We start from the raw sequence: 12,007 nt of genomic DNA, 5'->3' as shown, positions 1-12,007 counted from the left end.
ATGGTCTATATGCACATTGCTTGGGACCATTCCCGGGTCGTCCCTCACCTCTCGATCACAATGCTTTCCTTAGTCCAGATATATCTTCTTAAGCAACAGTATTACCTCAATAAAAAATACTCCACATAGTGTAATACTGCTAAAAACGATTTAATTATAAAAAGCAATTGCACTTACATATTCCGAAAGGTTATATCAGAGTCTGAAGCGGATCTGGTACGGAGTGGCTTGTAGTGGCGAGGACGGGCGAGAAGGTGTCCCAGCGTCCACCGTGTGCGCAGTGGAGGAGCGATAGGGTCTAACACTGAAGCCTGCCAGCCTGGCCATCAATGCGGGGGAGAGCCCGTGCCAAAATTACTCTATGTTTTTATAACCTTTCGGAATATGTAAGTGCAATTGCTTTTTATAATTAAATCGTTTTTAGCAGTATTACGCTATGTGGAGTATTTTTTATTGAGGTTATACTGTTGCTTAAGAAGATATATCTGGAGTAAGCAAAGCATTAGGGTCGAGAGGTGGGGGACGACCCGGGAATGGTCCCAATGTGCACATAGACCATTGGTTGGTCTAATACAGCGGTGAGTGGCTCACAAAGGGTGTTGGTGGAGGCCCACTCACATTTAATCTTGCCAGGATATGCAGCAGAATATGACCTCATATTACATGATGATAACTCCAAAGTTTTAAATGTTTTCGGACATTTTAGATTTTTAGGTGCATTGTACATGGACCTTTGACCTACTGTTGTTTTATGTGGATGTGTTTCTTAAATGCCAGAGACTTGTTTTATATATCTCTTCTAAGTGTGTCGGATTGCCAGAAAAGTGGATGCTAATGGAATCAATGGAATTCTCACTAGGCTGGTCACAATAAACGTTTCCTCAATAACTCACTTGTCCTCTGTGGATCTGATTCCACCGCCCCTACTAGCACCAGCACTTGGATCCACTGCAGTGGAAAAGCACCAGTAAATAGACTGGAATCCTGGCAGAAGCAAATGGGAGTTCCCATTGGATTGCAACAGACCAATGTGAATTCTCCCTTCAAACTTGAAAAAGCTTCAGACCTTAGGTAAATAACCAGTGAATATCCAGCCAGCCGGTGACCAGCATGCTAGCTGGGCCGGTGGGCTGCACATACACGTGTCAGCTCTGGATCTGATTAAGCGGTGTGTTGCTATGCGGGGTCGATGGAAGGACGACGAACTGTCCATGGGTGCCCAGCTAGCATCCAGCTGGTACACCGCCCCTGTAGATCCAAAATGCAGTAACAAAAAAGAGGACATGCAACTCAGAAGGCTGTATGCAGCAGCAGGCTGTTTTGGAGCTTAGTGGACATACACTACATGTTTCGAGCGGAGCCCTTAATCAGGTGTACCACCCACAGTCCAAACATGTACAGTATAATCTCGTTATAGTAAACTCCAAGGCATGGCCGGGACGATACATAGGCAGAATAGGCCCCCCGGCCCCTGAGCGGCTGGTCATCAGGTCAGGATGGGGCGCTTTCAAAGGCATTTCAATCCACAGGCAGTCCAGAAAAAAAAGTGTTTTTTTCCCACTGTCTTGAGAGACACAGCTAAGGGAGCGAAGATAAAAAGCTCTTTGCACAGTTGTTCTAAAGACTGCACCTGATAAGGAGTCATACATAGTTTAGATTAGTAAGATTGGTAGACAGTTCCTAGCACACCAGTAAGGGCACTCAGCTGGTCTGCAAGTTTGTTTGTTTTTTTAACTCTTCTTCACTGACTTCTGTCAGTGATGTCATCCAGCTGCTCCCCCAGGAAGCCGTCCAGTCATGCATGGCTGGCTGATGGAGAATGGAATTCTAAAGGGGAAGGTGAAAGGTATGTGTGGTGTGTGTGTATGTGAGAGAGAGAGCAGCCCTGCGCCCCTTCCTCCATCCTGAACCCTCTGCTGTGGAAGTCAGGGAGACAGGCTGTAAAGGCTTCTGTACTCCCCCCTCCACTCCTAGTACTGATAAGGACCTGGACTTACAGAAATGACACTGCAGTGTCCTAATGCTGCCATGCTAGAGTAATGGCAGCGCCAGCCATACATCTAGCGATGATGTGCAGATTTCACCAAGAGACAAATCTCTCTGTAATCCAATCTGATTAGAGAGAGCTTTGTCAGGTGCCCATACACCTCAGACCGATTCCCCATCGACTTTAGCATGACATCTCTTGGGAATCAGACGAATCCCCAGCTTCTGCTGCATCCGCCGCAACCCCCTAGTGTATAAATGTGCCCCCTAGTGTGTATTTATTTATACATAACCTGTCCTGTGTTGCCCACCGTGCGGTGCCCATCCGTCATCCGCTCCTCCATTTGCGCTTCACAAGCCGCTGGCATTTAGCACGCGTGACATCACACATGCGTCACACATTATATGCTGGTGGCATGTGAGCCACAAATGGAATAGGAAGAAGTTGAAGGTGGATGGGCAAAGTCACAGGACAGGTAATGTATAAATGCACACATGGGGGCCCATTTACAGTATACACTTGGGGGAAGAGCACCAGGGGTTTTGTTGCATCCATCACTCGCACCACTTTACAAAGTACGTAGTCATGTCACTGACTGCCCTCTGATGAGCTCACTTTCTAATCTCTGCCACAGTCATAATCTAATCTCCTACCATATTATTATTGAGTATTTATATAGTACTGATATCTTCTGCAGCACTTTACAGAGTACATAGTCATGTCACTGACTGTCCCCAGAGGGGCTCACAATCTAATCCTACCATAGTCATAGATAAATATTTTCACTATAGAATTGTTTGGGGGGAAACCAGTTGACTTATTAGTATGTTTTGAAGATGTAAGAGAATATGAAGTATATGAATGAAATCTGGGGGCACTTATATCTGGCTTCCTATATTGGGGGAACCTATACCTGGAGTGATACTGGGGGCCCCTATACCTGTACCTGGCTACCTATACAGGGGGCACCTATAACTGTCTACCTATAATGGGGACACCTATACCTGGCTACCTAAAACTCATAGCAACAAAAAGACTTCAAATGATCTCCACTACCACCATCCTGTAAAGAGGAACAATAACGGAGATGTGGGCGATGGGGGGCGCACTTGGGCAGCTCAACCTCTATTGGTGGTAGACCTTGTTCTGGCCCTGCCCCAAGTGACCAAGAGAAGTGGTTTAATAAAACTTCTATATCAGAAGTTTACTATATCAGAAATTGACCTAGAAATGACCCAGCATGCCCTGGTACATTCTCTGCTGCAAAGGACCAACTCTGCCCTCCCAGTGGATTTGGTGGACTGCAAGGTTAAGTATACCTTAAGGCTGCATGGCCAGGCTGGACAAATCACTAGTACAGTATCCAGGGCTCCTTAAAAATTCCAGCTGTCACTGAATAGAGGCAGCCACTCGCTTCCTGAGAGTGGGTCCAATACCTCAGTGGGGGGACCTGCAGCATGTGTCCTGCAAAACTTTCTGCTCACACTTGAGCCAATCATGAAGGCTCTCTTCAAAATGCAGCAAATCATAATGAGCCACTTTGTAATGCAAGTGGCTCTGATACCTCTGCGGGGTGGGACTTATCACTCTACTCTCCACTCTTTCGCAACGAGTAGGCCTGCTCTGATCTGCACTGCAAGTGAAAGTAGCCTGCACTGTGCTCCACACGCTGCCAGGAGTGCCTTCGCTAAGGGCTCTTTCACACTAGAGGCTGCGGTAGAAAAGGCTGAAAGTCAGCCTTTTGCTTAACGCCAATACATAGCGTTTTCAAAGCGTTTTCAAAGCGTTTTACAGCTCATATGAAAACGTCCTTTTTTTTTTTCCTATAAAAATAAGTGAACAAGTCAGCTGTAAAACGCTTTGAAAACGCTTTGAAAACGCTGAAGTTGGCGTTTTCCAATGACTATCATTGAAACGCCAACAGCCAACTTCGGGCTCTTTCACACTAGAGGCTGCGGTAGAAAAGGCTGAAAGTCAGCCTTTTGCTTAACGCCAATACATAGCGTTTTCAAAGCGTTTTCAAAGCCTTTTGAAAGAGTTTTACAGCCCATATGAAAACGTCCTTTTTTTTTTCTTCTATAAAAATAAGTGAACAAGATAGCTGTAAAACGCTTTGAAAACGCTTTGAAAACGCTGAAGTTGGCGTTTTCCATTGACTATCATTGAAACGCCAACAGCCAACTTCGGCTGTTAACAGCCCTGAAAAAGCTCCTGGGAGCGTTGAAACGCAACGCTCCAAAACGCCGAGTTAGATGTGAAAGGTAAAATGAAAGTCTATGGACTTTCTTTTACCTAGCAAAACGCCAACTTCGGCAGTGGCGTTAAAACGCCGAAAAAGTCCTCTGGTGTGAAAGGGCCCTTTTCGGCTGTAAACAGCCCTGAAAAAGCTCCTGGGAGCGTTGAAACGCAACGCTCCAAAACGCCGAGTTAGATGTGAAAGGTAAAATGAAAGTCTATGGACTTTCATTTTACCTTAGAAAACGCCAACTTCGGCTGTGGCGTTAAAACGCCGAAAAAGTCCTCTGGTGTGAAAGGGCCCTAATAAGCAAAGAGATACCCGGGAGTGCGTACAATCTCGAGGGAGGACTGTGACAATACTTTTATCGGTGATTGCAAAGTGAAAGTAGTTATGCTGCATCCTCTTTTGTTTATGTTCACATTATTCCTCATTTTCCCCAGGCTGCTTATTTGTACAGTACTGTATATCCAGCGCCAGTGCCATTCTTCTTGTCTTACAAATGTTATCAGGCATCAACTGAATCGCAACCAGCCTGAAGAGAGCAGCAGACCATGGGTTTCACACTGACATATGACACATGCACCACCCACTGTTTACTATATCCAGAGTCAGTATCACGTAGGGGCCAAAAACATGTTTACTATGACAGAAGTTTTATTATATCTGGGTTTACTATACAAGGTGCTGCTCCCATATATTTATAATGGAAATTGGTCGGGACCTGGAGAGGTAGATTACTATACCTGAATGTTTACTATATCTCAGTTTATTATAATGAGATTATACTGTATTATATACCCATTCCCAGGAAGTGACATAATATGTACAAGAACCAATCAGGGAATTACACTCCACTGTCTACCCTGAAAAAAGCAGAGGAACACACATGTGCGTAGTCAATCAACAATCTTAAACAATCAACAATTATTTATCTGAGACTTATGAGCATACCTGAATCAAAGCACTTATCAGTTTGGAGTGTCAATGTTCAATATTCATCAGTAGAGTCCCTCCTAAAAAAGAAAAGTTAGAGGAATCAAGCAAAAATATTATTCTCATTAAGACCTTTGGGCGCAATACAGGTAGTCCCCGACTTACGAACGACCTATAAACGGCATGGATTCTCTGTTTCCACGGGAACAAGTAAAAAAAATTCAAATTGGTCTTGTAGTTTTTGAGAAAATTGATTTAAAAAAAAAATCAAGGAAAAAGTGGCTTTTAAACTTGAATAAACAGGTACAAAGGGGGCAGAGGTGACAGAGAGGGGGGCACTGGAGGCACAGGAGGGCACAGAGGAGGTACAGGGGACAGAGATGGCACAATGTTCCGACAGATTCAGGTTAAGAACGAACCTACAGTCCCTATCTCGTTCGTTAACCAGGGACAACCTGTACAATCAAATTTCTAAATCCATTTGGCTTTCCTCTGGAGGAGCAATTTATCTCTGTCACCACCTCTTTTTAAAGTGACACTTTTTAAGTAAAAAAAAAAAAAAAAGAGAGAGTTTTACTCACCTGGGGTGGCTTTCCTCAGCCCCCTGCAGCTGATCGGTGCCCTCTCCGTGTCCCTCCAATCCTCCTGTCCCCGCCGGCGGCCACTCCCAGTTTCGCCGTCACCGGCCATCAGGCTGGGAACGCGAGTGATTCTTCGCGATCCCAGCCACAATATCTCCCCTTATGCTGCTATTGCGGCCTTCTTTGCTGCAATAGCAGCATAGGGGGCGATATTGTGGCTGGGAACGTGAAGAATCACTCGCGTTCCCAGCCTGACGGCCGGTGACAGCGAAACCGGAAGTGGCCGCTGGCGGGGACAAGAGGATTGGAGGGACACGGAGAGGGCACCGATCAGCTGCAGGGGGCTGAGGAAAGCCCCAGGTGAGTAAAACTCATTTTTTTTTAGACTTAAGGTTACCTTTAATGAAAGCCTGCATCCATGATAAACCATCACCACTGAGCTGCAGTATGACCAGGGAGGATTCTCATTGGTCTATTGCAATCCAATGGGAAGCCCCATGTGCGTCTGCCAGGGGCTCCAGTCTGTATAGCGGTGCCTCTCCACTGCAGTGGGCGTACGTGTTGTACTGCTGTCGGTGAGCTGGGCGCAGAGTGAGCTGAATGACAGCTCTCCCTGCTGCCACAAAACTCCCAGAGTTAAATACCATTCCCCCTCTTAGGGGGCAACTCAGAGGGAGATATAATTTGGGGTCTGGCAACTGCCGGGGCCCCGAATAACCTATACGCACCCCCCGTGCAGCATTATATTGCTGCTATGGGGTGCCTGATTCTGGTGCCCTGCGATGAGCTCTGTGCGCCGACATCACCTGCTTCGCTGCAGTGGACCCAAGTGGCGGTGCCAGCGGGGGAGGTGAAATAAATCCACAGAGGACAAGTCAGTTATTGGGGAAATGTATACGGTGATCAGACTAGTTAGAATGGACAGATTTTTCTAGTGAAGAACACGAATTTCACATAATCGTAATTTCACATCCTAATTTGCAATCACAGTACACAATTGTAATGCAACATTTTGGGAAAAATCTTAATGTCATTTGTAAACGTAATCAGAAACCGGTAATTAGAAAATTTTGTGCCAACTTTAGCGGTTAATAGCAAAGCCCCCATATGTGGTATTGTCCCATAAAATGCTACAAATGTTAAGGGGAATTGTGGAAACAAGGCAAATAAATAATTTTTCGGAAAGACCTTTAAATTCTTGAGAAAACCAATTTAAAAATGCAAAGGAAAAATGGTTTTGAAACTCAGAAAAAGTACAGTTTAAAAAGCATTTTTCCTTTGCATTTTTAAAATTGTTTTTTTTTCAAAAACGACAAGGTCATTTTACCTGGTACTCACTATTCACCTTAACATGCTTAGCAGTTTAGGGGCATTGCTATCAACTGGTAGTCAGCATGGAATTACGCTAAAGTTATGCAAAATTACAAATCAATCCAAACTGAATCATAATTATGTATGGCCGTAATCGCGAAAATTGATGTGAAATTTTGCGGAATCTTAATTAGCAGATTACATTCATCACTAGTTTGTTCTCAGGCTTCCATCGAATCCTTCTGCATCTGCTTCGCCTGCAATCCATATCCGCAAATTGTGCAGGTTGGGACTTTGTATTGTGCTAAGGATATTATTATTATTGATTTATAAAGAATCAACATATTCCATGGAGTTTACATGTACACACCTCCCAACTTTTTGAGATGAGAAAGAGGGACACTTAAGCCTCTCCCCTGCCACACCCCTGATCACGCTCCATCACACCCCTAGTCACGCATACCATACAGATTTCATAAGAAAAATATGTTGTTTTATATTTCAAACCACGCTGGTCCTTTCTATCCTGTATCATTTTCCTTCATATTAACATTCTAAAATTAGTAATATATCAATTTAAAGGATGAGAATAAAGTTTAGAGTCAATCAAACTCATATTTTAGTAGAGAAATATATATATTTACATAGAAAAAGGGACAAAGTCCTGAAAGAGGGACAAGTGAGGAGGAAAGAGGGACAGAGGGACAAGGCTCTAGAGATGTCGCGAACCTCCGATATTCGGTTTGCGAACCCCGTTCGCGAACCTTCGCGAAAGGTTCGGTTCGCGTAAAAGTTTGCGAACCGCAATAGACTTCAATGGGGAGGCGAACTTTGAAAAATAGAAAAAATTATGCTGGCCACAAAAGTGATGGAAAAGATGTTTCAAGGGGTCTAACACCTGGAGGGGGGCATGGCGGAGTGGGATACATGCCCAAAGTCCCGGGGAAAAATCTGGATTTGACGCAAAGCAGCGGTTTAAGGGCAGAAATCACATTGAATGCTAAATTGCAGGCCTAAAGTGCTTTCAAACATCTTGCATGTGTATACATCAATCAGGGAGTGTAATTAGAGTTCTGCTTCACACTGACACACCAAACTCACTGTGTAACGCACCGCAAACAGCTGTTTACGTAGTGACGGCCGTGCTGGACTGGTGCGCAACATGGCCAGAGTGTAGGCCGTGGCGTTTTTCAAGCCCATATGGTCGCCGGGCTGTGGTAGCTCAATGATAGAACAACAGTGACTGTCCAGCTGATCAAATTTGGTCTGACCACAATGAAGCAACAACCTTATTATCTTTTGTGTGCCACCCCCACCCGAGACATTCAAATAGCCGGTGGTCATTGCTTCATTGTGATATGCAGGCCCCTTCACCGCGGCAATGTAATGATCACAAAGGGGGATGGGCACATGTACATGCCTTTTGTTTTTTTGTTGCAGCCGCCTGCAGTGCAGCCAGAAGAATTAGCCAGGCATGTACACGCACCAGAAAAATTAGTGTAGCGGCCGCTGCTAGCACCGGCCTTAAAAATTCAGGAATCCGCCTAGAGTCCTGGACCTTGTTGGTGGTGGCGGAGAAGGCAAGCGGCCTGCAGGCAGAGATGCTGTGTGTGGGGACTGACTTAGTCTTCGGTCGTGCAGTAGCCCTCCGTGATCCATTCCTCATTCATTTTGATAAAGGTCAGGTACTGAACACTGTCGTGACTTAGGCGACTTCTCTTCTCAGTAACTATGCCTCCAGCTGCACTGAAGGTCCTTTCTGACAGGACGCTTGCGGCAGGGCAAGAGAGAAGTTGTATGGCAAATTGGGACAGCTCTGGCCACAGGTCAAGCCTGCGCAACCAGTAGTCCAAGGGTTCATCGTCGCTTTTCGCAGTGTCTACATCCACACTCAAGGCCAGGTAGTTGGCTACCTGCCGGTCCAGGCGTTGGTGGAGGGTGGATCCGGAAGGACTATGGCGAGGAGTTGTACTAAAGAACGTCCGCATGTCTGACATCACCCTGAGATCGCTGGAGCGTCCTGTCCTTGCCTGCGTGGACTTGGGAGGAGGAGGGTTACTGCCAGTGGTACCTTGATTGCGTTGTGCAGCCACATCACTCTTAAACGCATTGTAAAGCATCATCGACAGCTTGTTCTGCAAGTGCTGCATCCTTTCCGCCTTGTGTTGAGTTGGTAACAGGTCCGCCACTTTGTGCCTGTACCGAGGGTCTAGTAGCGTGGCCACCCAGTACAGGTCATTCGCCTTGAGTTTTTTGATACGGGGGTCCCTCAACAGGCTGGACAACATGAAAGAGGACATCTGCACAAAGCTGGATGCAGACGTACTCTCCATTTCCTCTTGCTCTTCCTCAGTGACGGGACGCAACTCCTCTTCCTCCCCCCAGCCACGAACAATACCACGGGACGTGGAGCAGCAGAAGCCCCCTGTGACGGCTGCCGCGGTTGTTCTTCTTCCGCCGCCTCTTCCTCTTCCACAGAAACACCTTCCTCATCATCACCATCATCAGAGTCTGACTCCTCTCCTTCCCCACACGACTTCTCTTCTTCCTCCTCCTACTCCTCCCGCTTCTGTGCTGCCGTAGGTGTTGTGGAAACATCGGGTTCGGGTGTAAATGGCTCCCACGACTCCTGCTGCCGTAACTCTTCTCGTTCATGCTCCTCCACAGCTGTATCCACCACTCTACGCATGGCACACTCCAGGAAGTAGGCGTAGGGGATCAAGTCACTGATGGTGCCCTCATCGTGACTCACCAGTTTGGTCACCTCCTCAAAGGGCTCCATGACCCTGCATGCATTTCGCATCAGTGTCCAGTTGTTGGGCCACAACATCCCCATCCTCCCAGATTGTGTCCTTGTACTGTAATGATACAGGTACTGGGTGACGGCTTTCTCCTGGTCTAGCAAGCGAGAGAACATCAGCAGGGTGGAATTCCAGCGAGTCGGGCTATCGCAAATCAGGCGTCTCACCGGCAAGTCGTTTCTACGCTTAATGTCCGCAAAACGTGCCATGGCCTTGTAAGAACGCCCGAAATGCCCACATAACTTCCTGGCCTGCTTCAGGACGTCCTCTAAGCCTGGGTACTTGGACACAAATCTTTGCACGACCAGATTCAGCACATGTGCCATGCAGGGTATGTGTGTCAGCTTTCCCAAATTCAACGCAGCAATGAGATTGCTGCCGTTGTCACACACCACGTTGCCGTTCTCAAGCTTGTGCGGGGTCAGCCATTGCTCCACCTGTTTGTTAAGAGCAGCCAGGAGAGCTGCTCCAGTGTGACTCTCCGCTTTCAGGCAAGACATGTCTAACACTGCATGACACCGTCGTACCTGGCATGCAGCATAGGCCCTGGGGTGCTGGGGCTGTGTAGCTGGAGAGGAGATCGCGGCACCAGCCAAGGAGGAAGAGGAGGATGATGACAGCGAAGCGGTGGTAGCAGGTGGAGAGGAGGTGGCTGGAGGCCTGCTGCAAGCCGTGGAGGTGTGACAAGTTGGTTCGCTGCGCAGCCACGTACTCCCTGCTTGCTGCCATCGGTCACCAGGTTGACCCAATGGGCTGTGTATGTAATGTAGTGGCCCTGCCCGTGCTTGGCAGACCAGGCATTCGTGGTCAGGTGGACCCTTGACCCAACGCTGTGTGCTAGAGATGACACCACTTGCCTCTCAACTGCACGGTACAGTTTGGGTATGGCCTTTTGTGAAAAATAATTGCGGCCTGGTATCTTCCACTGCGGTGTACCAATGGCCACAAACTTACAGAAAGCCTCCGACTCCACCAGATTGTATGGTAATAGCTGGCGAGCTAATAGTTCCGCCACGCCAGCTGTCAGACGCCGGGCAAGAGGGTGACTTGCAGACATTTGCTTCTTACGCTCAAATACTTCCTTCACGGACAGCTGGGTACTGCTGTGGGCAGAGGAGAAGGAACCGCTGAAGGGAAGAGGCGGTGTGGAGGAGGGTGGCTGTGAAGGTGCAATTGAGAAAGTGGATGAAGACGATGCACCTGAAGGAGGAAGAGGAGAAGGAGGGTGGCTTGTCTTTTGAGGGGTGCTGCTTTTCCTCAGGTGGTCTTGCCATAGCTGTTTGTGCCTTCTCTCCAGGTGCCTTCGTAAGGCACTTGTCCCTACGTGAGAGTTAGCCTTTCCACGGCTCAATTTTTGCTGGCATAGACAACAGATGGCTTTGCTCCGATCTGAGACACACACGTGAAAAAATTTCCAAACCGCTGAGCCCCCCTGGGGTGATGGAGCTACGGTGGCATCAGTAGCTGACGTTGAAGGGCATGTTGGCTGGCTGGCCATAGCTGGCGATACATGGCGCCGGACACTGCCCCCAGCTGTTTCTGAGGACGAGCTCCCTCTGCTTCTATCATGGAGTCGTCTCCTCCTACTCCTCTCTGACTCCTCCTCTGAACTGTGTCCCTGGTCATCTCCTCTACCGGGAACATATGTGGTATCCGTATAATCGTCATCATAATCCTCCTGGCCAGCTTCGCTTTCCTCAGACACCTCCTCAACTGCACCAACTTCAGGTGGTTCATCATCCACCTCCTCAAATGTTACGTCCATACTATCGCCACCTAACTCAGACGTATGAGGTGGTGTACCTGCGCCTTCTTCTTGTTGTTGCAGTAGTGGGTGTGAATCAGTGATTTCACCACCACCACCAAATAACTCCTGCGAAGTGTCAAATGCAGCAGATGTGGTGCTTGTTGTAGCGCTGGTGGCTGCGGGAGTTGAGGTGTTCTGTGTTAAATAGTCAAGCACGTCCTGATCTTGGGAAGTGATGGCACGTGTCTTCTTCTGAGCACTGTATTTTGGGCCAGGTCCGCACGAAATCACAGCAACACCACCTCGCACAGACCTGCCGGTGCCTGGTGGCCTTCCTCTGGGTCTGCCTCTACCTCTTCCTCTACCTGGTTTGTCCATTTTGTCCATCTCGGGGGGATGCTAGGTATA

The sequence above is a fragment of the Hyperolius riggenbachi genome, chromosome 3 (assembly GCF_040937935.1).
Source record: "Hyperolius riggenbachi isolate aHypRig1 chromosome 3, aHypRig1.pri, whole genome shotgun sequence".
NCBI lineage: Eukaryota > Metazoa > Chordata > Amphibia > Anura > Hyperoliidae > Hyperolius > Hyperolius riggenbachi.
This window is presented reverse-complemented; position numbering follows the sequence as displayed.